Source organism: Felis catus, chromosome C2, assembly GCF_018350175.1.
Source record: "Felis catus isolate Fca126 chromosome C2, F.catus_Fca126_mat1.0, whole genome shotgun sequence".
Taxonomy (NCBI): Eukaryota; Metazoa; Chordata; class Mammalia; order Carnivora; family Felidae; genus Felis; species Felis catus.
The window spans coordinates 95,286,666-95,312,211 of NC_058376.1; the positions used below are offsets into that span (position 1 = coordinate 95,286,666).

General features: G+C 40.6%; 1 protein-coding gene across 3 annotated transcripts in view; it reads left to right on the forward strand.

Annotated features, from left to right (window-relative positions):
- The first annotated feature begins 480 nt into the window (after positions 1-480).
- The window catches only part of SLC7A14 (solute carrier family 7 member 14), a 111,542-nt gene continuing 86,476 nt past the window's right edge, over positions 481-25,546 (forward strand). The window contains exons 1-2 of one of the 3 annotated variants that reach the window (XM_045037281.1): positions 481-847; positions 17,918-18,063. The gene's annotated coding sequence lies outside the window, so the exon portion shown is untranslated. The remainder of the gene's footprint in view (positions 848-17,917; positions 18,064-25,546) is intronic. The other 2 variants (XM_045037282.1, XM_006936269.5) reach the window with 2 other exon arrangements.

Consider the following 25,546-nt stretch of genomic DNA (forward strand, 5'->3'; position numbering starts at 1 on the left):
GACTAGAATTCTTGGTGGGTCTTCAAAACTCAAACCCACAGTCTTTCCACTCATAAGATGTTGAGAACCCAAAGATAAATTTGACCTACTTGAGCTTTGGAGAAGGAGGGTCTGCCTTTTTTTAAGAAGAGAGATGAAATCAGTCTCTCCCATCCTTTCTTTCCAACAATGCTGAGGGAAGTGGAAGAAATTTAAGAGCAGCAAGGGTTCAGCAAAGGAGGAGGGAAGCTTTCAGAGGGTAGGAAGCAGGTCTGGAGAGCCAGCTTTGTTCAGTGCCAAGTCCAGCAAAGGTGGAGCTGTTGGCGGATGCCTTCTCAACCCACCGACACCGCAGACATCTGCTTAGTCCTGCTTTTCCAGGGGCAGAGAACTGCGCCCTTATCAGGCCCAGTAAGCCTCGGGACAGCCTGAGATACTGGAAGCAGCACCCGGAGGCTCAGCAAGCCAGAGAGAAGTTGAGAGTGGCATATAGCTGAGTGAGTGTGTGTGTGTGTGTGTGTGTGTGTCTGTGTCTGTGTCTCTGTGTGTGTGTGCTGTGTGTGTGTGCTGGGAGGCGGGGGCGTCTGGTGAGAGGCCTCTGCTCAATAATGTAAGGGGTTGGGCCGCCCACGTGACTCCAGAAAGGCGGAGACAGGCGAGCTGGAGGGAGGACTGACAGGCCGCCCGGAGGGAGGTGAGGAGGGGGGCGAACTGAATAATTGAGGAGCTGTTCAGCAGCAGTGGCTGCCTCCTGCCTTCCTTTGCCTCCACCGCTCCGCATCATAGTGGGAGAGACAGAATCTGGCGCTGTAAGTGCAGACGGCTAGCCACCAGTCCCTGCAGCTAGTTCATCGCCTCCAGCTCTCCGGTGAGTGAACGTCCCCCTTCGCCGCAGTCTGTTCCCCTCCGCACCCCCTGCACCCCAACTGGACCCCCGCGAGTAGGATGGTCGCCTCTTGTTGAATGAACCAGGGAGCCGGAGCCACAGGAGGAGGGGAAACAGGAACATGGCGCGGAGGCTGAGGGCGCCCGCCGGGAAGGGGTCCCTTGGAAGAAGGAAGGAGCTGGGTTGGGGTCTTTCCGTATCTGGCCTGGGATGGGGCCTGGACAGGGTCTAGGGTCGGGGGACGCCGGGCTCCGACTCACAGGAGCTGCCAGGCTGGGCTGGGGCAAACGCAGCTCCGGCGCGGCCAGAGTGAGAGGCAGAGGAGGGAGCCGCAAGCAGTGTCCGGGCCGCCTGGGTCTCCACAGATGCCGGGCCTGTCCTTTCCTCCCTGCCTTGTCACACACCCGGCTCCCGCAGCTAGGTTCTCGGCCTCGGACTGAGCCCACGGAAAGGAAGAGAGGCTTTTCCGGCTGTAGCCCGAGGGGAGGGCGGGGACAACGTCTGCCCTTTTACCTGAGAGCAAACTCTTCAAAGGGGCTCCAGCTGAGCCCGATACCCACACAGGGCCGGTGCGCTCCTGTCCCCAGAGAGCGGTGATACGCGACGGGGCAGCGAGAAGGACGTGATGGGAAAAGTGTCCAAGGAAGCTCTCTTGCCAGAGCGCGCAGCCCCGGGGGAGAGGAGTCTCGCCCGCACTTATTCACCCCATCGGAGCTTTCTCTCTTCCCTCATCCCAAACACGTCAGTTTCCTACAAATCAAGAGGGCCAGAGTAAGGCAGCGTGGCCTCGCGGGTACAGCCCCAAACCCCCTCCTCCATCCAGAGTCATCTTCCCCCCCCCCCGCCCCCCCACACACATACACACACAACGTTTATTTTATATCGTGATCGAAAAGTAAGGTAGAAATCGCCAAGTGACCAGAAGCAAAGGGAAGGCAGGGAAAGATGGAAGGAAAACTAGAACAGCAGTGATCTCATCTGCTCCTGGTATTCCTCACCCCACTACCTGTGCGAGGCTTCATTCACTGAGTCCTGAACCGAGAGTCTTGAACTGAATTCAAATTCAGAGGAAAACCTTGGGGTGGGGTGGGGTGGGGGGAGCAGGTGGGATTCTCGTCGAAGTGGCGGGGCCAGTCACTGGCCGGAGTTGACAAGCACCACAGAGTGATAACCCGCCTGTCGCCCGGCGTAAGGGGTCCTGAAGAACATCCCAGGCAGGATAGCACCAGGCAGGAGCCTGGGCCGCAGAGCTGACAGCAGGGAAGGGCGCTGTCCGCGGTGCTGAAAGTTCTGCGAGGCCGGGAGCTAAATACCGCGGGCAACTGGCGGCTCACTGCTCGCCGGCGGTTCCCGCAAGCTGAAACTGCGTTAGAGCCACGTAAAGACGGTCAGGTGGAACAAGCGTCCTGGAGAAAGGGGTTTAGGAGCTCTGCGTTCCCCGATTCTCTGCCTTCCCCTGGTCTCCTCTTGGAAAGAGGTTTTTCCGACTCCTGGGTAGAGGAGCAAGTAGCGGATGTCACTCCAGGATCCAGTTTTGCTAACTTCAGGTGGAAATAAGTCGTGCGGTTCCCCTTTCAATGTCCTGGGCCTGTGCGGTTAATCTTCCTATTGGTAAAGTGTTGGAAAAGCAGTTAGGGTTGTTATTCTGATAAGCACTTCTGTGGCTTTCAGGAACCAGAGAATTGTGAGGCTACCAAAAGAAGAGGTTTCATTAACGAAGAGGCTGGGTTTTCTATTCCTGGCTATGGCTTTTACTCTCTTCAGCACCCTTCTCTCCCCACCACAGATTGTTTACATCCTCTAGATATAGACCTCTAAGCAGCCCTACATGATTGTTTCTTCGACTAATCTTTTACATTATGGGTAAAATGGGGAAAGAATTAAGCCAGTTTCGGGGGGGGAGCAATTAAGAAAATATTTACTGAGCACCTGCTATCTACTAGGTAACATTATCTCATTTAAGCTTCATAATAGCTGCTGACTACAAATATCACAAGGATAAGAAAACTGAAGTTAGAATCCAGAGCTTGGATTCAAATTCAGGTCTGCTTAACTCCAAACCCCAAGCTATTTTCATGCCCTCATTTTGGCATTTGGCTTTTGATAGCTTTATTGGAGAACGTAGCAAAAGAATGTCAAAAAAGGAAGGTCTACTTTCTTTTGCACACACACAACTCTCTCTCCCAACCCTTTCCTCTTTAATCTGTTCACCCACCCACTGTCACTAACTCCCACCATACCAACTGCTTTTGTGCATGCTGATTGAGATATCACTGTTCACACAAGTTGAGATTCAGAATTACAGAAACAAGTTAGAGGACTAAAACAGCAGGCTCTCCCGAAAGAGCAGTGGGGCTTCACAGGATCTGGAGAACCAGAGCCCACATGTGCTTTCATATTTAGAACTATACTCTTGAGCTTTAGGGCTGGAATAGGGCTTAAAGATCCTTGAGCACCATTCAGATCATTGTTTTACAAGAAGAATTTGGGGACCAAAAGATGATGATAAGTCTAAGTCACATGATTGAAAAGTTAGGATTGGAACCCAGTTAACTCAGTTCCAGGGTCAGTGGCCTTTCAAGTACCCTCATCGTGCTTCAGATACGATACTTCTTCCTTCTGTGGTTATACTGCTTCCTTCTGTGGTTATCTTTGATAAGAACATCAGCATCAGTAAACTATATGCAATAATATACCACAAATACCTAAAATCCAAGTGCTCATCTTAAATTTTCTTCCTTTTCTTTTTCACTCTGGTCTCACTATTCCAGTGTAGTCTGACCCAACATACCTGACCCCCCTTCCTCAACAACAGTTCTCCCTATGGGAGCAACTTGCAAATGGAGATGGGGGCATGGCATTTCTCTACACAAAGGCATTGCCTTTGTGTTGTCCATATTTCCTCTTCTGTGGTCTATTTCCAACAAAATAAGCTTTCCAAAATAAATACCCCTAAGCATCTTTCTATGTTCTCACAGGTACTTGGAATAGGCCTTTAAAAGATCTAGGCAGAAACAAATTATCATTATAAATGCTAATATCAGTCAAATGTGAGGCACTTTCCTAGTTCCTTTTTGTAAATAATTTCATTGTATCTTCACAGTTCTGTCAAGTAGATAATTTCATTAGAGGTGATCCTAGAGTTCTAGGCCACTGTAACTAACATGCAGCAGATCTGATGTTCTGTGTATTTCTTCTTGCTTCTCTTTCAGCCCCTAGTAAAATCCCAACTTTATTGCATTGGCAAGGAGGAGAAAATTTTTATCTTGAATTGAATTGTTCTATCCTCTTCCAGTGTGTAAAGTTTAGAAATTCAAATTCACTTCAAATGGTAATGTTCTGTTCTTTTATCTCAATATTTACCACAACATATTCTTCCTTCATTTGTTATCCTTTACTTAAAGATCCTTATATACCTTCTTAATTCTAATATTAACGTTCTGCTTCAAACCCCATCTAGAATGAATTAAGGCACAACTCATAATTAAATATATAACTTCTATTGTACCCTCACAGGGTGATCCTGCAAGGATGCTGTTCCTGAGGTGCTCTGGGCCCTGTGAACCATAATCTTTAACTGTCTAGAACTGCTCTTCAATATGGTGTCACTGGCCACATATAGCTATTTAAATTTTAATTAATTAACATTTAATTAACATTAAAATTTTCAATTTTTAATCACACTAGCCATATTTCAAGTGCTCAATAACCATATGTGGCTAATAACTACCTTATTGAACCGTGCAAATATGGCACATTTCCAGCATTGTAGAAAGTCCTATTGCACGATGCTGTTTTGGAAAGTGCTAAAAACATCCTCACAACAACAACTGAGAACTTGGAATTGGGAAGAACTTGGGATTCTGCTTTAAAACTTCTGCCAAGAAAGGAGGAAAAGCCACTTGTGGCCTAGGACACCCCTAGAAGCCCAGATATGCTCAAGATAATAAGGCTAGCAAAGAGAGTACATGTCCCACTGAAGGAGCTGGTGACCTCTGGCATTTGCTTCACATGAATTCTGTTTTACCATGAAGTAAAATATTCCATGAATGGGTCTTGCTGGTTTCCCATCTTAGAAATAACCTGGAAGTTTTTATTCAAAATTCAAGTTTTATACACATATATATCACATATACATGTAACAACCTGTGTGTGTGTGTGTGTGTGTGTGTGTGTGTGTGTGTGTTTACACGTATATGTATGTATATCTTGTCTTAGTAAGTATAGTATGATAAATATGGAAAGAATATGGGACTTGGAGTTAGTAGTAAATCTGCCACTTACTACTTGGTGACATTTTAAGGCCCTCTAGATTGCCATTACTTCATTTGTAAAATGTTGACAAGAATAGCCTATCTCAACAGGCTATTGTGAGATTCAAAATGTAGATAAATGAAAGTACTTTGCAGGGAGCATGATTGCTATGTAATGGTTGATAATCTCACGTAGATATTATATAGTATATAAACAAATAGGATAGCTTAAACCAACGGCATTTTTGAATGCTTTTAGTCCCATATAAATATATTTTGCTTTTGTTGTCATTTTTCACTGTAAAGGAGAATGCTGAAGAAAAAAATCTTTTTGGTTGTTGAGATTTCTTGTTGGTTAAGTTCTATGAATTGAAATACTGTTTACTGTTTGTGGTTTACTTCCTTTGGCCCTGAACATTTCCTCCAGGATAAAAAAAAAATACCTAGGAAGTCTCATTGGTTCTGAAATAGCTTTTACCTGTTAACTAATAGCTTTAAATCAATTGTCAATAACTATCCTGTCATTACAATAGTGTTTCAGATAACAGAAAAAGTATTATTGATATTCTTGAGCATGGGTGGATAAAAGGGATGATTTAAAATGACTATTTTTACTATTTATTCATTGAAATGAACTACCCATCTCATTAATCAATGAAGACTTCTATTGTATCCATTGATTAACCCAAGAATAAAAGTAAAGGCTATCCATTTGACTGAATTCTTAAAGTTGCATTAGGGATTCTGACCTTAAATAAAGGGTCTTTATCTATTCTCTAAGGTAAAATTTGTTGGGGTCATAAGTAGAAACTTAACTTGCTAACAGGTGGGACTGGGAGGCCAGAAGTACCAGGGCACTAGGCAGCTATTCTCCACCCCCTCCAAACATTAATCCGTACCTTTTATAGAACAAGGGGCATCGTGGTGAGGTCAAAGGGTAGTCACCTAAAATGGCAACACCTGTACACCAGTGGTCTCTACTAGTCATCTAACGTGGAGCCTTCTGTGTGCAACTGTAGGGAAGATCAGAACAAGCCTTCCCACATTCTGGTTAAGGCACACATTAACTTCCAAGGAACCTGGAACACTTAGCCCCAAGTAAGGTCACTTCATGGGCATGAACAAGATAGAGGTCACACATGGAGTCAGTGTTGTCTGCACTTCTACAACTTAGCTAATATTTACTCCCAAACCTGGCATCTATTGCCTGTGCCTGAACTTTAATCTACAGCGTTTATAACTCAAGTAGGAGTGCTTTTTTTATATATGCCTGACTGGGTCAGAAAGTGACACAAATACAGTCATGCCTTCTCTAATAGATCACCATTTTGATACTTAAATATTTTTCTCCTACAACACAAAAGTTAATACAATGCTCAAGTATTATAGAAAATAAGTCTGCAAAGGAAACTATTCCATCAGACGATTCTTAATTGTATTATGTTTGCTATTAATCCTGAAAACCCAATGAAGTAATATATTTTTTTATTGGGAAGGGGTAGGTAAACCTCCTGAAAAATCAAGCTGAGTGTAGCTAAGAGCTCTAGATTCTATCTCTGGTTCTCTGGCAGGTTATTTCCTTTCTTGGAACCCGAGATTACCTTTGTTCAGACTTTGTTAAGGCACGCATGGTAATTTACAATATGCTCTACCAGAGAAAGAGCTGAAACATACTCTCAGCTCCAAATGCTGGTCAAGCATACGATTCTCAGGTCTTTGTTGCATATAAAATTATATTACTAAAGGGAAAATTAGTGAGATTATCAACTCTGGTCTCTGGTAGCTCATGCTAGCTTTAATAACAGATACCCTTGGGGCGCCTGGGTGGCGCAGTCGGTTAAGCGTCCGACTTCAGCCAGGTCACGATCTCGCGGTCCGTGAGTTTGAGCCCCGCATCAGGCTCTGGGCTGATGGCTCAGAGCCTGGAGCCTGTTTCTGATTCTGTGTCTCCCTCTCTCTCTGCCCCTCCCCCGTTCATGCTCTGTCTCTCTCTGTCCCAAAATAAATAAACGTTGAAAAAAAAAAATAACAGATACCCTTTGTTAAGAATCATGGTTATTAATTTCACTGGAATTATTTGTCTCTTGGAAGGGCTTGGATTTTGGAAGGGGGAAAATACATTACCTTGGAGCTGAAAAGAGCTTACTTTTCACTGTCTTTAGCTTGAGGGATATCAATAATTTTATATCACAGGAAAGAAAATTAACAATGTAGCTTTGAAACTCATGCTGGTAGCATGCAATCATTCACTTAAAGTAACTGAGGTAGGGGAACCTCAGTGGCTCAGTCGGTTAAGCGTCGACTTTGGCTCGGGTCATGATCTCGTGGCTCATGAGTTTGAGCCCTGCAGAGCCTGCTGGGATTCTCTCACTCTCCCTGTCTCTCTGCTCTCTTTCTCTCTCTCTCTCTCTCTCTCTCTCTCTCTCTCAAAATAAATAAAATTTAAAAAATAAGGTAACTGAGGTAGCCCTATATTGGTAGCCATGGGTGTTTGGAACCCCTATAGCCTGGCATGTGAGTGCTGAATACATATTTGTTGAATTCAGGCCATTGTTTCAGGTCGGTTCATGCCATGCACTCATCTAGCCAAGAAATAAGTATACCCTGTGGCATTTTCCTTTAGCAAATGAAATAGGAGGCAAGCACCGAACATCAAATCTTACCCTGACCACCACACCTGTAACCATAAGTAGGAGTGGCCTGGACAGACTGCTCCTGAGAATTGGGTCTTGCCGCCTTCCTCCAGGAAGTAAGGGATACATTAGCTCGAGGGTCTTGAATCTCACTGTGATGAGGCAACTCCATGAAGCCAAAGCTTAAAATAGAGTTGTATGTTATTTTTGACTTTAGAGATATTTCTTTATTTCCTTGAGAAAATATTTGACTGGCAAGATTGTTACAGGCAATTACTATTGTTCCTAAATTCAGAAGGAATTAGAACAAAAGCTTAGAAGGAAAGCACATACATTAATTAGAGAGCTGATGACATCACAGTCTGGAAGGTCACAGAATATTTTCCTTTTCCAGGAATAATTGGGCCTTCTTTCAAGAGTTTTGACTGGTCATTACTGACAAAAATGGAAGAAAAATAGATCATTCTATTCTAGCAAGTCAATAAGCAAATACCTAGAATTAACTGATTCTCATTTGCCAAAGGCAAAATATTCCAACCCAATAAACTGTCCTACAAATGAGCAAGCTGATTTCCATGGCCTGTTCATTTATTAGGTTGTTTTTTTCTCTGTTTGTTTTTTAAATAATTAGCAAATTTTAAAAATTACATCCAGGTGTTTGAACATTCTGATGACAAATTGTCTTCATAATTATAAATACTTTGTTGTTCATTAGAGATTATATTTATACAATATATTATTGTGCCAATGTTTTGGAATGATCACATAACCCAACTCTCTCATCTGACAGAGAAATTGAGGCTGAGAACACTCACCCAAATCAATAGCAAAGGCAGAAATAAGATTTGAGCCTCCTCTCTCTCAATCCACTGCTCTTTGTATATTTCAACCTCAGACATCTTTTCATTAGTCATGAAAACCTATTTAGTCAATGAGTTTAGCCACCAAACTTTTGCCAGGGCTACTAGGAGTAGGAAAGTATATGTATTTGGATTTCATATTATTTCCATTTGCACCTCCAAATGAAAGAACTGCAAAATCAAGGATGGTCAACAAGTAGAAATTTCATGGGTGGAACTATGAGCCAGAAGAAAAGCATCAAAACCCCAGAATCCTTGTGAGAACCTGGGCAAGGATTTAACTCCTCTTACCTTCATCATCTTCATCTCTAAAAACAAGAAATTTGAATTAAATAGTTTCAGATCCTATATGCTCTAACATTCTATAGTTTTATGAAATGAGGCCAAGGATTTAAATTATCCATGTTCTGCCTCACTCGGACCACATCATAAAAAACAAATCCGGATTCTTATTTTTACATCACTACTTATTGGAGGCTCCGTTTCATGCTAGTACTTCATTCAGTAACAATATTCGTAATAACAGCACTTATGACGATAGCTAATAATTATTGACTTATTTACATTTACTGTGACCCTGTCATGTTGGTAATGCTAGTATCCCCATTTTGCAGGTGAGAAAACTGGGTCCCAAAGTAATTAAATAACCTGCCCAAATTGATATAGCTTTATGCTCTTAACCACCATGCACACTGCCTCCTTTGTAAAGCACTGGTCTCTCAGGTAACTGATGTGCGTCATTTACAGGCCACTTAACACACAAGCCCCTTTTCTGGGGGATTTTCCATCTTACCTACATTTTCTGACTAGAAGAGCAATCAAGAGAGTAAATAGAACTTCAGGTCTCTGGGTCTGATGAGGCTTGTAGACTGATCTTCATTGTCTTTCTGCAAGATGGCTCTTGTCCTTTTGCATTTGATACCATTGATCAATTATTTCAATGGTTCAGCACTGAAAGTTGGTGCTTTGCAAGCTGCTGCATGCAATGAGAACCATTCTGCTGTGTTTTCCCCAGCATGTGTGGACAGCCTGCATTGCCAGAAATGGATGGATGCTGGCATAGGATTCAGCACCTTCTGAAACTACAGAAGTCACCCTCCCACATCTTCATTGTTCAGTGGCATCTTCTGGCTTCTGTCTCCAAGTTTTTGACTCAGAGTAACCATCTAGACAGCTTTTAAGGCAGAGAGAGAGAGAGAGAGTTTCAAAGCGTCATTTTCTGGTGGTGGGATTCAGTTATTAATCGTTAAATACATATACCACAGTACCCATCTATTCTACTGCGGATTTCAACATGTGCTTAATCTGTTCACGGACATCCTGTACTTAATATGTCATGTCTAATAAATAGAATGCTCTGACAGCAGCCTAGCATGTACATACATTTTTATTGTGTAAATATATGATTATGTAGGGGCGCCTGGGTGGCGCAGTCGGTTAAGCGTCCGACTTCAGCCAGGTCACGATCTCACGGTCCGTGAGTTCGAGCCCCGCGTCAGGCTCTGGGCTGATGGCTCAGAGCCTGGAGCCTGTTTCCGATTCTGTGTCTCCCTCTCTCTCTGCCCCTCCCCCGTTCATGCTCTGTCTCTCTCTGTCCCAAAAATAAATAAACGTTGAAAAAAAATTAAAAAAAAATATATATGATTATGTAAAAACTTATATAATGTAATAAATAAATATTATTTGTATACATGCTTTTATTTTTTAATTTTAAAAGGTTTTACTTAAATTCCAATTGGTTTGCATACAAAGCAATAGTAGTTTCAGGCGTACAATATAGTGATCCAACACTATATAACACCTGTTCCATATAACACCTGGTGCTTATCACAACATGTACACTCCTTAATCCCCACCACCTGTTTAACCCATTACCCCACTGACATCCCCTCCAGTAACCATCAGGTTTTTCTCTATAGGTAAGAGTCTGTTTCTTGGTTTACCTCTCTCTCCTTTTTTCCCCTTTGCTCATTTGTTTTGTTTCTTAAACTCTACATATAAGTAAATCCTTTGTCTTTCTCTGACTTATTTCACTTAGCATAATACTCTCTAGCTCCACCTGTGTCATTGCAAATGGCAAGGTTTCATTCTTTTTCACGGCTGAATAATATTCTTCTTTACCCATTCGTTGGTTGATGGACACTTGGGCTGTTTCCATAGTTTGGCTATTGTAGATAATGCTGCTATGAACATCCCGGTGCATGTAACCCTTTGAATTATTATTTTTGTATTCTTTGAGCAAATACCTAGCAGTGCAATTGCTGGATTGTAGGAGAGTTCTCTTTTTAACTTTTTGTATAAATTCCATACTGTTTTCCGGAGTGGCTGCACCCGTTTGCATTTCCACCAACAGTGCAAGAAGGTTCCCCTTCTTCTGCATCCTCACCGACATCAGTTGTGCTCCTGTGTTGTTGAGTTTAGCCATTCCAACAGCTGTGTGATTATATAATAATAACTTATATAAGATAATAAATATATGTGATATATTTAATATATTATTTTGCACATTTCATATACATCCTTTTATTCTCTAGCTCTAGTGTCTGGCTTGCTAAACTAGTCACCTACCCCACCAATACCAAAGTCAATTATAGGAGGCGTAAGTCTACTTCTGCCTCTGCGGCAGGCAGATGGATGTAAACTCCACTAATCGTGTATGCAACATATCAATATATGCTGTAACATGTTACGAGGGAGCCTCAAGGAGAGACCAGGGAATGATTTACATCTATATAGGAAGTACAATGAAATTATACTTTGAATGATATGCGATATTTTCTCATGTGGATAAATAAGAGGGAAGGCTCTTGTAGAAATGGGAACAGCATAAACAGTGTGAATGTAAATGGCATAGGCTGATGTGGTTAGTTAGAGACCTGGCTGGAAAGGTGGAAGGTCATATTGAAAAAGACTCTGAAGAAACTTGAATACAGCTGGGTGGATGTATTTATTCAGCCTGAAGTTTATCTTTGAAGACAGTTTTTATGAATATTTTAGAAATGCCACTGATTTCAGTGTTGGTTCATGGCCAGAATCATGAAGTCTAATTTCCTGGCTAGAAGGAACCTCAGAAATCATATCGGCCTTCCCCTTTGCCTATATTTTACAGTTGAAGTAATTAAAACCCAGAGACATTAAGTGACTTGCCCAAGGTCAGCAGCAAATTAGTGACAGGACAAAGACTAGAGCCTGGTCCATCCTCTTAGTTCATAGCATTTTGTCCTGCTCTGTGCTGCCTTCGGGGATTTTATTCATCATCTGAGCATAACCCAATGTAACACAAATGGTGATTATTAAGTATTTATGAAGCTCCGAGTTTTCCATTGCTCACTATGAAGGTATAGTTTCTTCATTACAGCCAGATGATAGATCAGATCCTGGGCTGCTTCTATCTACATGAGAGAGCATTCTCTTCAGAAACACAAACACAAACAGCATTCCGAACACATGGGCATGACATTCTTCCCCTGCCTCATTTCAAACCGCCAGAGATTATAGAGGCACAGCCTGAACAGAAGGTATCTTAATCTCTGGTGGTTCTGTAAATAATATGCTGTTCATGCCTGCATAGAAATGATCACAGCCTCTCTATTTTCTAGATGAGGGATCCTTCAGAAAAATGAAGCTGCTAGCACACACAGCACATCAGATAGGATTTCAGACCCCAGAGCACCAGACCTCTTTGTAACAAGTTTGAATATTTCACCCATTTGCACACTCTTAATTTATCCAGACTTGCGGTCTTAAATTTTATGTCACAGTCTAGTTAGTCTGTGCATATTTAGGTTCGATTGGTTATCCCCCACTCTTTTCCTCTGGCCACTCTTCCTTCACCTCAGCCAAAAGCAGCACTGTAACTAGATTCTCTGACTCCCAGTCTCATGCTTGTCCCTCCAAACTGCTTTTCAAGGGTAGAGAATACAGCGTTTCCGCACTCTTCACCACCCCTGCCCGCCGTTCACATCATAACCTTGTAAGAATGGATGGAAATGACTACTTGCACTGCTTGGAAGTTCATTCCAAGCCCTTGATTAGAATACCCACCATGCTATACTGTCCACCTATCATTTTAAGAAGCCGATTATGGAGAAGTTTAACACACTTTCTACTCTGGAGGTTATATACAGTCATTGCCATTGCTCAAGGAGGTATCACCACAGAGAACAGTGTGTTCAAGAAGAAAGAGGACAGGGTCTGCTGCTCCCATCACTTGACAATGGAGCAAAGTTCATCCAACATTCACTATAAGTTATAGGTCATTAGATTCATAATCCCAGAGACCAGACAATTGGGTAATTAGATGGAGTTAAGCAATATTGGTAGCAGCCAAGGAAGTGAAAAAAGACAACTCCCACACCATTCCTTCTTTAGGGGTGAGGTGTTTTGCCTGAATTGATCAGCATGGTACACTTAATTTAGTGTACATAAAGTTTACAATGATAGGGTTTTTGTTTTTAGAAAATCAATGGAATTCACACTTTCTGTTTAAACTCCTTCTGATGAATCATTTTAAGACAAAAAAACAGGTGGTGTTTGAGTAAAGAGTATGTGGAAAATAGAAGCAGGGAAGAGGGCAGAGAAATTCAAGAACTGGCTTCCCACCCAAGTCTTCATAGGCTCATGATTATCTCATAGTCTGACCAGGCTTATTTATTAGGTATAGAAACTCAATTTTATCAGTCTATCAAAAGTCATCTAGCTCTGAAGAATCAAGCCATGCCCCCCAAATCCCAAGAGGCTGATTTGTAAACTAGATGCAGTATAGTCACATGCAATGGGGAGATACTGTAGACTATTGCCCAGGTCATTCCCTTCCTGGTGTTAGGTTAACAAGAAAACCAAAGGAATGATCAAAGATAAGCTGTAAGCACAAGATAAGGATCAATGACGTTAGACAGAGAGTCTCATAGAACGTGCTATGAAGGCTGCAAGAGAGACAGAGAATTCTTTCAGATTCTACCCAAGAGCACCTTTTAGATTTCTGAAACAGTCGTGCCCTTCAATTTGACGCTCACAAGAGGGTCTTGTTTCCACTTTCTCTAATGTTGTAGAAACTTTGGCAAACACTTCCAGTAGAAGATAGAGACATTATCTAGTCTCTATGGAGTCCTCATCTTCCGTTCGGATATTACTTCAGACATGTTATAACTTCTTAATTCATAGCCTATCTCATATTAGTTCCATGCTAGTCTCCTTCAAGGAGTTCTGGTAGATGCCCCAGTTTAAGCACCAATCATGAATAAATTGCCTTAAGTTTTCTCTGGAAGGTTAGGTTAGGTTATTTCTGTAAGGGGCAAATCTCTTGTACTTTGTGTTAGTTCTGTTTATTCTGCTTCAGAGGGTACCATGATCTGACATTGCTCTGAGAGCTCTGGGGTCTGGTTTATCCTTGTCAGTAATCTACGTGTATGGACCCTGACATTTGAAACTGTATCCATTCATCACTCTCAATACAGAAGACATTCATGGGGTGACTATGACTCATCCACAAAACGCTGAAGGCATCAACTCTCAAAAGGTTTTTTAAAAATCAGACAATTACCTCTGAAAGAGGCCAAACAACCATTTTAACTATTTTTATTCTCCCCTTGACCTGACTGGTTACCCTGGTTCCAAGCAGGCACAAACTACACAGACAGTTTGGGATTCATTTTAAATTCTTTCCTAATCACATAGACTTTTGACACACTTTCGATTCCACCATCAGAATACAGAGGAAAAAAAATCTGAATGAGTATAGACTGTTGTGCCAGAAATAAATCCCTAATATAGACAACTAAAATATGCCTCTATAGAACTTAGCTGTCAAAATAGAAACAAAACTACTGTTTCAATACTATCTTAGTATCTTGTCTGTGTTCTTCCTTTCTGCCCCCAAGTTATAGTTGTAAATAAATACTATGGTGCCATCACAGTGCATTAAGAGATTGAGGAGAACTTGTCCATCGAGCATTGTGATGTTATCTCTTTACGTATGTAATTCCAGTATGGCAAATTATAAAACGTTCTTCTTAAAGTCAAGGATAACTAAATAGCTACATCATAATACTTGTGATCAGAATAGCTCACATTTACTCATGAAGTCTTATGAAGGAGATATGATTATCCCAATTCTACATATAATGATTGGCAAATTTAAATGACTTGTCCAAGGTTTTCTAGACAAAGGTTTTACAGGGTTGAGATTCAAATGCTGTGCCACCTGACATCAAAATCTTCCCCACTCATACTACCCGTCCACAATTTAAAACTTCTCTCTGAAAGAGGTCAGTCTTAATGTATCTCATATGAGTGCATGGATAATAAGAATGATTTTTCAGGTTTACCTTCATGGTCTTTCAGAGGATCAGACTCAGGACTCAAAGACTTGGCATAGGACTTAGGGCAACACATCTCTTTCCTAGGCCTCAGTCATTCCATCTAGGAAAGAGAAAACTAGTGGCTCTTCATTTGGTTAGTTATTCACTCATTCCACAAATATGCTAAACACTGAAATGACAATGGGAAAAAACACAGACCGGAAGCTGTTAGTAAAAATAGGAACCACTATTCAGAATATTGTTACTAAAATAAAAACAATATCAACTCCCTATTGTTCATGATATGTACAGGATTGAATCCAAGATTTGCTGTTTTGGAAAAAAAAAAAGATTGATTGTTTTGCTTAAGTTTTCGTAATCAGTGAAATAATTTTAATTCTTCTCATATAATTGTCAAATAAACAAAATTACAGGCCCAACTAACCAATGTAATGCAAGTTATTACTTAAAAGAGCAGAAGTCTAGATCCTCAAGGTTCCTGTGGTTGGTTTCTGGAAGACAGATTTGCTCCAAACTATCAGTGATATACACTTAATAAATTCATATTCTAAAAATTCAAAGTACATTTTCATTCCCTACAGGAACTCATTTCTTTCAGCGAAGGCTGAGATCGTTTGAATACCCCAAAGCAAGAACATAGTACAGGAAGACTAATAAGCTGTAATGGGAGACTGATAGCAGAAGGGATATTTATTAAGCAAAACAGAACAGGAGACTTGAAAGGAAGAAAAGTAATTTGAAAGGCAATTTTCAGTTTAAGACAATTCTAAAGTTTAATATTGTTGATGGGCTAGAGCATATTAAAAAAAAAACGTTGAATGAGAGAGTAAAAAAGAAAATTAAGGCAACAAAAAAAAGAGGGAAAGAAATTACATTTATTCTAAGACACTATTCTTTAAAATTGTATTCTTCCTAAGTACTTTTCCTTTAAAGGTCAGGGGCAGGAGGCATTTGCTGGGCAGTGAGAAGGGAAGATACAATTCATTCCCCTGAGTCAAAACCTTTGCCAGTATCCCAGGCTTGAAAGTAAAAGGTACCTCTCACACATAAACACACAGTTGTCTTTTTCTCAGTTGTCTCTTTCTGCGTTCTTCAATTTGTCACCAATTTTCAGAAGCCACTTGCAAGAGGCATCATCACAAAACCATTATCTAATGACCCCCAACTGTGCCCAGCTGAGAGACCCAATTTATATATAGGAAACTATTTGGACTTTCAAGGTGATTTTCTTCTCTTAAAACATGGGACATCAAGTCTTTCCTAGCATGAGACCAAAACAAAGAAATAAATAAATAAAATAGAGCCCCCCCCCCACCCAAAAAAAAATCAAGGGGAAACCACTGTCGTTAGGAAATGAAGTAAATTTGCCTGCCAGCCTAATCTCATCGCTCAGCTTGTATGCAGGGCCAATTTCTAATCAAAAGGATTACACCAGTTGTAGGATAATATCAGTTGTAAATGGAATATTTATGACCGCATGACATCACTCAGGGTGATCCATTTTAACTTTGCTTTTAATATTAAAGCAAAGGTTTCAGGGTTAGCTTTTTTAGATTTTTTAAAATAAACTATAAGGTGATCCTCACCAAAATTTGTTTATCATTCAGCTTCTTGGGGTTTTTAGAGAAGCATTACAAATTCTGTGGCTACAAGGTGAGTAAAACTCATCTGTCCTGGATCTTGAATGTTGAGCTCGAGAAATTGGGCTTCAAGCCACGATCAGTGGAAGCCCCAAAGGTTTTGGTGCAGAGTTGTGACCCGAAGAGTCATGGAAGTGTCCGACAACAGTGAGTGGGATATATCAGGGAAACACAGAGAAAGGGAGGAAGTAGAAAAGTAAGTCAGGAGAGTAAACTGTGGGAAAAGGTGCAAGAAAAAAAAAAAACATTTCATAGCTACAGAATCAGGGTCCATTGTTGCTATTTCTTGGCTGGTGCTGAAGCCTGGAACGCAAATCTTGTTGGAGGTGAGCACAGCTCTGAGCACTGGGGAGATGGCGCCCCTCTCTCCTTGGCTTCACACCTAACATCGGTGGGATGTTTCAGCTGACAGGAGCCCCTCTCTGCTGATGGTGAAAGAGTTGGTAGGGATGGGCAGAGTTGCAGAGAAGGGGGAAAACAGATGAGCTTTGCACACTTGGAACCAAAACAAAGCCAAGGAAGCACCATGGAGAGGTGGAGCTGAGTGGGTAGTGGTTTCATACCCTCTCCAGCTGTGTGCACCTCAGTTCACACAGGTCCTTTTGCTTCGTGTGGCCTGAGACACCTCATCTACAAGGCAGAAAGGCTGCCACAGATGACTGCCATGGTTCTTACCAGCTGGACCATTTATAACATCAGCAGTGTATTATTAATTTAAAGATGCATTTCATGGATCATACTCAATTCACTTCAATTCCAGGGTGGATCATTGCACAAAATGCCGAAGCTCCTAAGGGCTCGATTTCCTTGCTTTATTTTTCTGCCCTCCATTTCTTGTTTTTTTCCATTACTTTTCTGAAGCAGTATTTTTCCCCTCTTCCACTTTTTTCTTCATTTTCTAGTGACAGCAGGGAAGGGACTGTTTCGGTAAGACAGGAAGCTGAGGTCATCTGCTTATCCACAGGACAAGGAGAACCCAGGGCCTAGGCAGCCAGCTCTTTTCCACACCATTCTGCTGCTAGACCTCAGTCCTTACCAGCAAGCAGAAAAAATCTTACTCAGCCTGTCTTCTGACTTATTTTTTTTTTATCACTGCTTTCTCTGCCAGACTGCAGGCTCCCAGATGTTCTAGGCAACTCTATCTGTCTCATTGCCTGCAGGCCAAGCTAGGTGATTGTTGTCACCCCCTTCTTCTGGGAAAAGTATTACAGAGGGAGGTGATTTGCACAAGTCTTAGCATAGTTGAACTTGATGATAACCATGTGAGGTGCCATGCACGTATACATACCCAGTGCCAGTCTTCTATCCACAACTGCCTCTATTTAAACTTGTCTCCTCAAATCTAGCAGGTCAGCAGAGCCATGGAGATCACACTTCCCAAGGAAAAGCTGGACCTTGAATTAGCCAGTCTTCTTCTAGTCCCCGGAATTACAGTCGCATTTGAGAACCAGCACTTCCTTGCCTTGCTCATCTCAGTGGAGGCTGAGCTGAGGTAGGATCTCTACCTTGTTATCTTGCCTCACCCCCACCACCAGCCCAGAACTTCTGACCCACTGCTTGGGTGACTCACTTCCTGTACTAGCCCGGTTCTCTCCCTTTGGAGACAACTGATGTTGCCCTTGAAATAAAGCAAAGAACACAGAATCTCTTTCTGCTGGTCCTCAGAGCTGAAGGAGGCTTGAGATTTCCTCGTAACAACACGTGAATCAGATCGTTGGGCTGCTCGAATCCTTTAAAAAATGAAACATTTGATTCCCAACAGAGTCAACACTCCTACAAGGTGGGCATTATCAGCCCCATTTTTTAGATGAAGAGACCAAGGCTCACAAAGACTTGTAATAGGCAGGGTGGGGACTCTTAACACAGATCCATCTGACTTCAGAGGCTATAGCCTATTACTTCTGTGAAACAGTAAACTACTAAGACTTATGAAAATAAAGCCAAACCCAGAGAAATAAAGACAAGTGGAACTTAGGTAGTGGAACTACTACCTCTAACTAGCAGCTTGACCCTGGGCACATCTTTCGAGTTTCACTCTCTTTGTTCAGGAAATGAGAGTGCTGGATCCAATGATTTCTTCCAGCTCCTGCACCCGGAAGTGTGCTTTCTAGTTAGTCCCTGTGTCTCTTCCACAGGAGCCAGCAGCTAAAATCTTACCTCAGCACAATAGACTTCTAACAACAGGAAGTGCCACTTCTCTAGAGGCTCTGGAAATGACTCAGGAAATAGACTTCTGACTTCGATTGCCCAGTGGTCAGGGCTGGCTTAGGTAACATTCACAGCTGTTTATTCTGCCAGCGGGAGGTCTCCATGGCGTTCTCTGCCGACATTGGAGGGAGAATCTGGGCTCAATACTTGTTATCCCTGGATTTAAAGAGGTAGTGATTCAAAAGTGCAACAGAGAGAAAAGATAAATATTACACACCCACTCATACTTCTTAAGTGAAAACCCATTACAAGAACGTGTTAAAGGTAGATAGAATTATTTACCAGCAAGGATTTTTCATGTAATAAAAGGAACCATCAGGATTCCTAAATGGTGTATATTTAGTCTTCTAGAGACTGAATTTGGTGGAGAAATAGATATTAAATCCAATGCTGACTGAATGCAGATCATAATCAAAGGGGGGGACATGTTGTTTAATGGGAGAATATGATATGCTGTTTGCAAAAGTTTGCTTTACACACAACCCTTAGGAACCGATGTTTGTTGAACTGATATGAGTGTATCTTTTGTGTGGCAGGATGCCCACTGGTATAAATCGACACAGGGGAGCTGGATGTACATTGGTAAGGCAGGGGAAAGGGAAGTGGAGACTAGGTGTGAGTGAACACCATTTTTGCTTAGAAAAGCATCATGGTGGCAAATATTGTATTGACTTAAAAAAAAAAACTGGAATGATGTTGTCAAAAGGGGTGATGACATTTGATGCAATTATTTGCATGAAACAGCCAAAAAAGAAGCTTTGTCTAAGCCATCCAGAATAACAATAAGACTCCTTTGGTCAGCGTATTAACCATTAAAGAGAGTTTGACAAGTGAAAATAATATTTCTGCAGCACGGCCAGAAACAAGACAATGCCAGAACAAGCAATATTTCCCAGGAGGAATCAGGAAATCTTATTACTGCCTCTGTGGTTTACCATGTCCTGACCCACAAACAACAACACAATATCCACAACACCCAATGGATAGACTTTAAAAGTTTAAACCAGTTTTGCACCTGGCATTTCTCGTTTAATCCTCATCCCAACCCTGTGGGATAAGCAAAGCAGATACACTGTCTTCATTTCATAGACATAAAAACAAAACAAAACAAAACAAAATAAAACTGAGGTCCAGAAAGGTAGAATTATTTGTCTGAAGACACACAATTTTTCTAGAATGGATTCATCTAAAACCCTGGACTTCTGACTCCTTGTCCAGTGACCCCTCCACAATACCCAATGAGATCTGAGGCTTAGGACACCCCCAACTCTATCAGTTTAATTGGAAAACAGCTTTTATATTATATGAAGATACACACACAGTAATTGCCCAGATTGGTGAGTTTGTGGATCAGCGAACAAATATTTGTTACAAGAAGCTTGCAAGCTGACATCTGCAAGGTCTAGACTGTGAAGGGACTGAAGGGCAGAAGATGTATTATCGGAAATAGTATTAGCACAAATTAAGGCTCAGAGAATAAAGAGAAGAGTCAGAAGAAAGAAATGAGAGCATGTTCTCGCAGGTAAGGATGAGAGGAGGAAGAGTTATAATACCCAGGAAAGGGTACTAATGCTTCAGGGCTTGGATTTGAAGGCCCATGCAGGAAAGACAACAGATACAGGCCCACTGGAGGAGGAGAGTTGAAACTGAGACCCCCTACCTGGAGCTAGGACCCTCAAAGGACCCCATTGTCAGTGAAAGAGGGACTAGAGAAATACCCACTGCATCAGTGATCATCAAGGAAGTGTGTCCCTGCCCAATATTTGGAGTAGAGGATAAATGTCTTGCATGAGAAATCAAAACCTTAAGCCTTTCCATGTAAGGGCTGGGGATCCAGGTTCACACTACTCACATGATATAAGAGCCCCAAGCCTGAGAATTTAACAAAAAAATCAGGCCTGGATACCCATGCTCAACTATGCTCAGGATTTCCTCTCATCCATGAAGCACCTGGCAGAAGAAAAACAAAAAAACAACTCTGGGAGGATACCTCCACAACCCAGGCTAGATGAGATACCCGAGAGAAAACAAATCCCATTAAGTTAGCTCATAAAAAAAAATAAATCAAAAAACAGATAAAGAAATACTCTCCCGTGAATCAGAATGAGTAAAAACAAAAAAACTAGAGGTTAGCATTCCAAGAACCTGATATAACAGAAAATCTGAAGGAAACTACGAAATAAATGAGTTTGAAATCATTAAAGAGATAAAAGAAAGCAGGGAGGGAGCCACGAAGAAAAAACAAGATGTCATGAGAAAAAAAAAAACAAACTGATTTGAAAAAGAACCAATTGAATAATTAGAAATAAAAAGTATGGTATTGAAATGTAAAGCTTAAGCAGATTACACATAATTAGAAAGAGACTTGGTGAACTGATAAATTTAAGGCAACTGTACAGGATGCATCAGGGAAAGATTAAAAAGCTAAATATACGGGGCGCCTGGGTGGCGCAGTCGGTTAAGCGTCCGACTTCAGCCAGGTCACGATCTCGCGGTCCGTGAGGTCGAGCCCCGCGTCAGGCTCTGGGCTGATGGCTCGGAGCCTAGAGCTTGTTTTCGATTCTGTGTCTCCCTCTCTCTCTGCCCCTCCCCCGTTCATGCTCTGTCTCTCTCTGTCCCAAAAATAAATAAAAAACGTTGAAAAAAAAATTTTAAAAAAAAAGCTAAATATATAAAAATACCATTAAGAGACAAGAAGAATGAAATGAGAAGTCCAAGCATCTATCAAATAGGCATTTCAGAAAAATAGATCATAGAAAATATAAAGGCAGCAGTGTTTGAAAACAGTGTTTGAGAATTTTCCAGAATTTCATAAAACTATGAATTTTCAGGTGTAAAGATAACCACTAGTTCTTAGCAGAATAAATAAAAATAAATCTGTACCTAGATACATGTAACAAACTTCAAAATCCCAAAGACAAGAGGGAAAAAAACTCTAAATATTCACAGTAAATATAAAAAGACTGCCTAGGAAGGAACAACAGCAGAATCTCAGCACATTTTCCAAAAGCAACAATAGAGGTCAAAAGACAATAGAATAGTATGTTCAAAGTGCTCGGGGAAAATAACTGTCAATTAGTATTCCACACACACTAAGAGAACGGATGAAATAAAGACATTTTCCAACGAATGCTAGGATAATCACTCAAAGACCCTAATGAAAGTATATTTAAAGAATATTCTTGTGGAAGAAGGAGACTGAACCCAAAGGAATAATGGGCAAAGAAAGAAATTAGGAAACTTGTGCATAAACCTGAAGAAGCATCTACCTGTTGCAAATAAATAAATGAATGAGTGAATAATTAAGGATGATTACCAAGGCAGTGAAGACTTAAAAACAAGGTGGGAATAAAATTGTAGGCAACAATAACATTGAAGTAGAGGGGAAATCAGTAAGAGTGAAAAGAGTTAAAGCACTTTTTTATGCAGAAGGTCGACAAAGATATTGACCGGATTCAGATTTTTTTGTCAATATTTAAGGGTAACTTAGAAAAATAATATGTTCTATAACAATAAAATGAGCAGAGGGAAAAACTTATTCAGTCCTATAGAAAAAATAAAGGGAAAGAGGTGAAGGATGAGGAAAAGAAGAGGCACAGTAAATACACAACACAATATAATGGATATAAATCTAAATATTCCAGCAATCCAATAAATGTAAACAGATTAAATTGGTAACTTCAAGATTCTAAGAGTAGGTTTAAGGTTTAAGGTTCTAAGAGTAGATTTTTAATATTTTATTTATGGGATATACTTGGAAAACATGAAGACACAGAAAGTTTAATTTTATATTATAAAGGGATAGAAAAATATAATCAATATTTTTCAAATACTGATTAAAAGAGGCTATCATAGGGCTCCTGGGTGGCTCAGTCGGTTAAGCATCTGACTTTGGCTCAGGTCACGATCTCACAGTTTGTGAGCATTAGCCCCACTTAAGGTAAACATGAGCCCTGCTTTGGGTGAGCCCCACTGCTCTTTCTCTCTCTCTCTCTCCCTGCTTCTCATGAGATTCTCTCTCTCTCTCCCTCTCTCTCTGCCCTCACTCACTTGTGCCTTCTCTCTAAAAAAAACAAAGGTCTATTATAAATAATTACACACAATAATTACAGGATGAAAACATGATTATTATAAATATAAATGGTAATAGCATAATAATAAAAGGAAAAACTTGCCAGGAACATATCATAATTCTGAACCTCTATAGCCATAACAACATAGCCTCAGAATAGGAAGTAAAAATTGCCAAATGGATAAAATTCCCAAATGTGAAAACTAAATTTTAAAACTTTTAGGTCAATATATAAGATAAAATCTTTATGACATCAGAATAAAAAGGCTTTTTTAAATCACAGACACACACATACAAAGAAAACAGTAAGTCATAATTTAAAATATTTAATGACTACATTAAGGCGTCTACGTGGCTCAGTCAGTTAAGCTTCCAACTTCCACTCAACTCATGATCTCATGGTTTGTGGGTTCAAGCCCCACATCAATCAGTGCAGAGCCTTCTTAGGATTCTCTCTCTCTCTGCTCCTCCCCTACTTGTCCATGCTCTCTCTCTCTATCTCAAAATAAATAAAACCTTTAAAAAATAAAAAATATTTAATGACTACAGTAAAATCAAAGAATTCTGTATAAGACTATTTTTTAAACAGAGCTAAGCCACAGACTCATTATAGCAATGCATTATGAGCCACATATAAAATATTAGAATGCAGAGTAAATTTTAAAATAGATAACAAGACTAGCTCCCCTAGCTCATTTCTTCCTTATATATGTTAGAATTTTTAAAATGGGGGCAACTGGCTGGTACTGGTTTTTGCAGGTCAACACTGCAGTTAAATATGCGTGTGTGTGTGTGTGTGTGTGTGTGTGTGTGTGTTTTCTGCTATGCATTGCTCCTGACACATAGTGATGGTGATTATATATGTGACTGAGGCAATTTCAGTGTATAAGCTAAAATAAAATAAGTCAAGCAGATTACCTGAATATAAGTTTTATTGGAAATTAAAAACAATGTCCAACTATGCTCAGGATTGCCTTGAAAAAACTTGATATTTTTGAGAAGAATTATTGTTATTGAGAAGAGCTGCCAAAGCACTTTCAGATCGTGCTATTGTTTTCCATGAACCAAAACGTTGGTGCATTATGTGCAGATTATGAGGGGCTCTGTAGAGAGGCAGTACTTGCTTTGTCCGTCAAGGAAGAGGCTCATCTCCCAATTAAATGATTTCTTTTGGTTTTAGAACAGAGGTGTCATTTTAACCAAAAAAAAAAAATGTTTGAAGGACGCAGGCTATGTTGAATAAAGGAAATCCAATCCCCGTAGCTCCTTTTTTTTTTTTTTTTTTTTTTTGGTAAAATTTCTCACCTCAGTGAGTTGCATTATCCCAACTAAATTCTCTTTTATTTTTTTTTATAAGCTTATTTATTTATTTTGAGAGAGTGTGTGCACGGGGGACGGGCAGAGAGAGATGGAGAAGTGGAGAGAGAGAACCCTAAGCACATTCACCCTATGCAAGGCTCTGGGCTCAAACTCACGAACTATAAGATCATGACCCGAGCCAAAATCAAGAGTCAAATGCTTAACCCACTGAACCACCCACGGTCCCCTAAATTATCTTTTAAAGCAAACTTTTATATTAGCTATCAGAAATGGTAGGAAACAGCCCGGGAGCTCTACATTTCTTATATAATTTTAGCATCTTTTTTTTAAATTTTTTTTTCAATGTTTTTATTTATTTTTGGGACAGAGAGAGACAGAGCATGAACGGGGGAGGGGCAGAGAGAGAGGGAGACACAGAATCGGAAACAGGCTCCAGGCTCCGAGCCATCAGCCCAGAGCCTGACGCGGGGCTCGACCTCACGGACCGCGAGATCCTGACCTGGCTGAAGTCGGACGCTTAACCGACTGCGCCACCCAGGCGCCCCTTAGCATCTTTTATTATAGGTTCCGAAAACCAAGCTTCATCAGAAATAAAAATCCCTTTTTAATTTTTTAGGATTCTGCCAGCAAAATAAGTGCATTAGATGTAAGACTCTTTGATGTCATAATAAAAATAAACTTAAAAGAAAAAAAGAAACCACAAACATAGAGAAGGTATATTCGATGCCTAAAACTAAGAAAAAATTAGTAGAAATCATATGTATTTTAAAATTCCTACACGTAGATAAGAAACAACATAGTAGAAAATGGATAATGATATGAACAAGCAGTTCGCAGAAAAGGAAACTCATACAGTCAAAAACACATGAAAAGACTTACTTAACTAAATGGATAGTTAGAGAAATACAAATTTGACCCATTGAAGCCATTTCAAATCTATCACATAAGCAACAATTTTAAAGTCCAATAACACTAGGTGTTGGTGAGGATGTGCAGAAACAAGAAGTCATACATGTAGCTGGTGGAAATACAATCTCTGCTACCACTTTAGAGAGCAATTTGGCAATATCTAGTCAAGTTAAAGGTCCCCCCACCTTATACTCCAGCAACTCCAACCACATATGTGTAAGGAGACGTACACCGTGAATTTATTCACGGCAGCATTGTTCGTATTAGTGCTAAAAAGAGAAGCAACCAAACTGCCAGCATCAAGAGAATGAATACGCAAACTAGTATATTCAAACAGGTGAGATATTGTACCTAAGTTAAAATAGATTAGCTAGACCAAGGGACAGATAAATCTCAAAAATAAAAATTGGACACTACTTTAAATAAATAGTTGACACTATTTTTAAATATTTTGGACAATTACAAA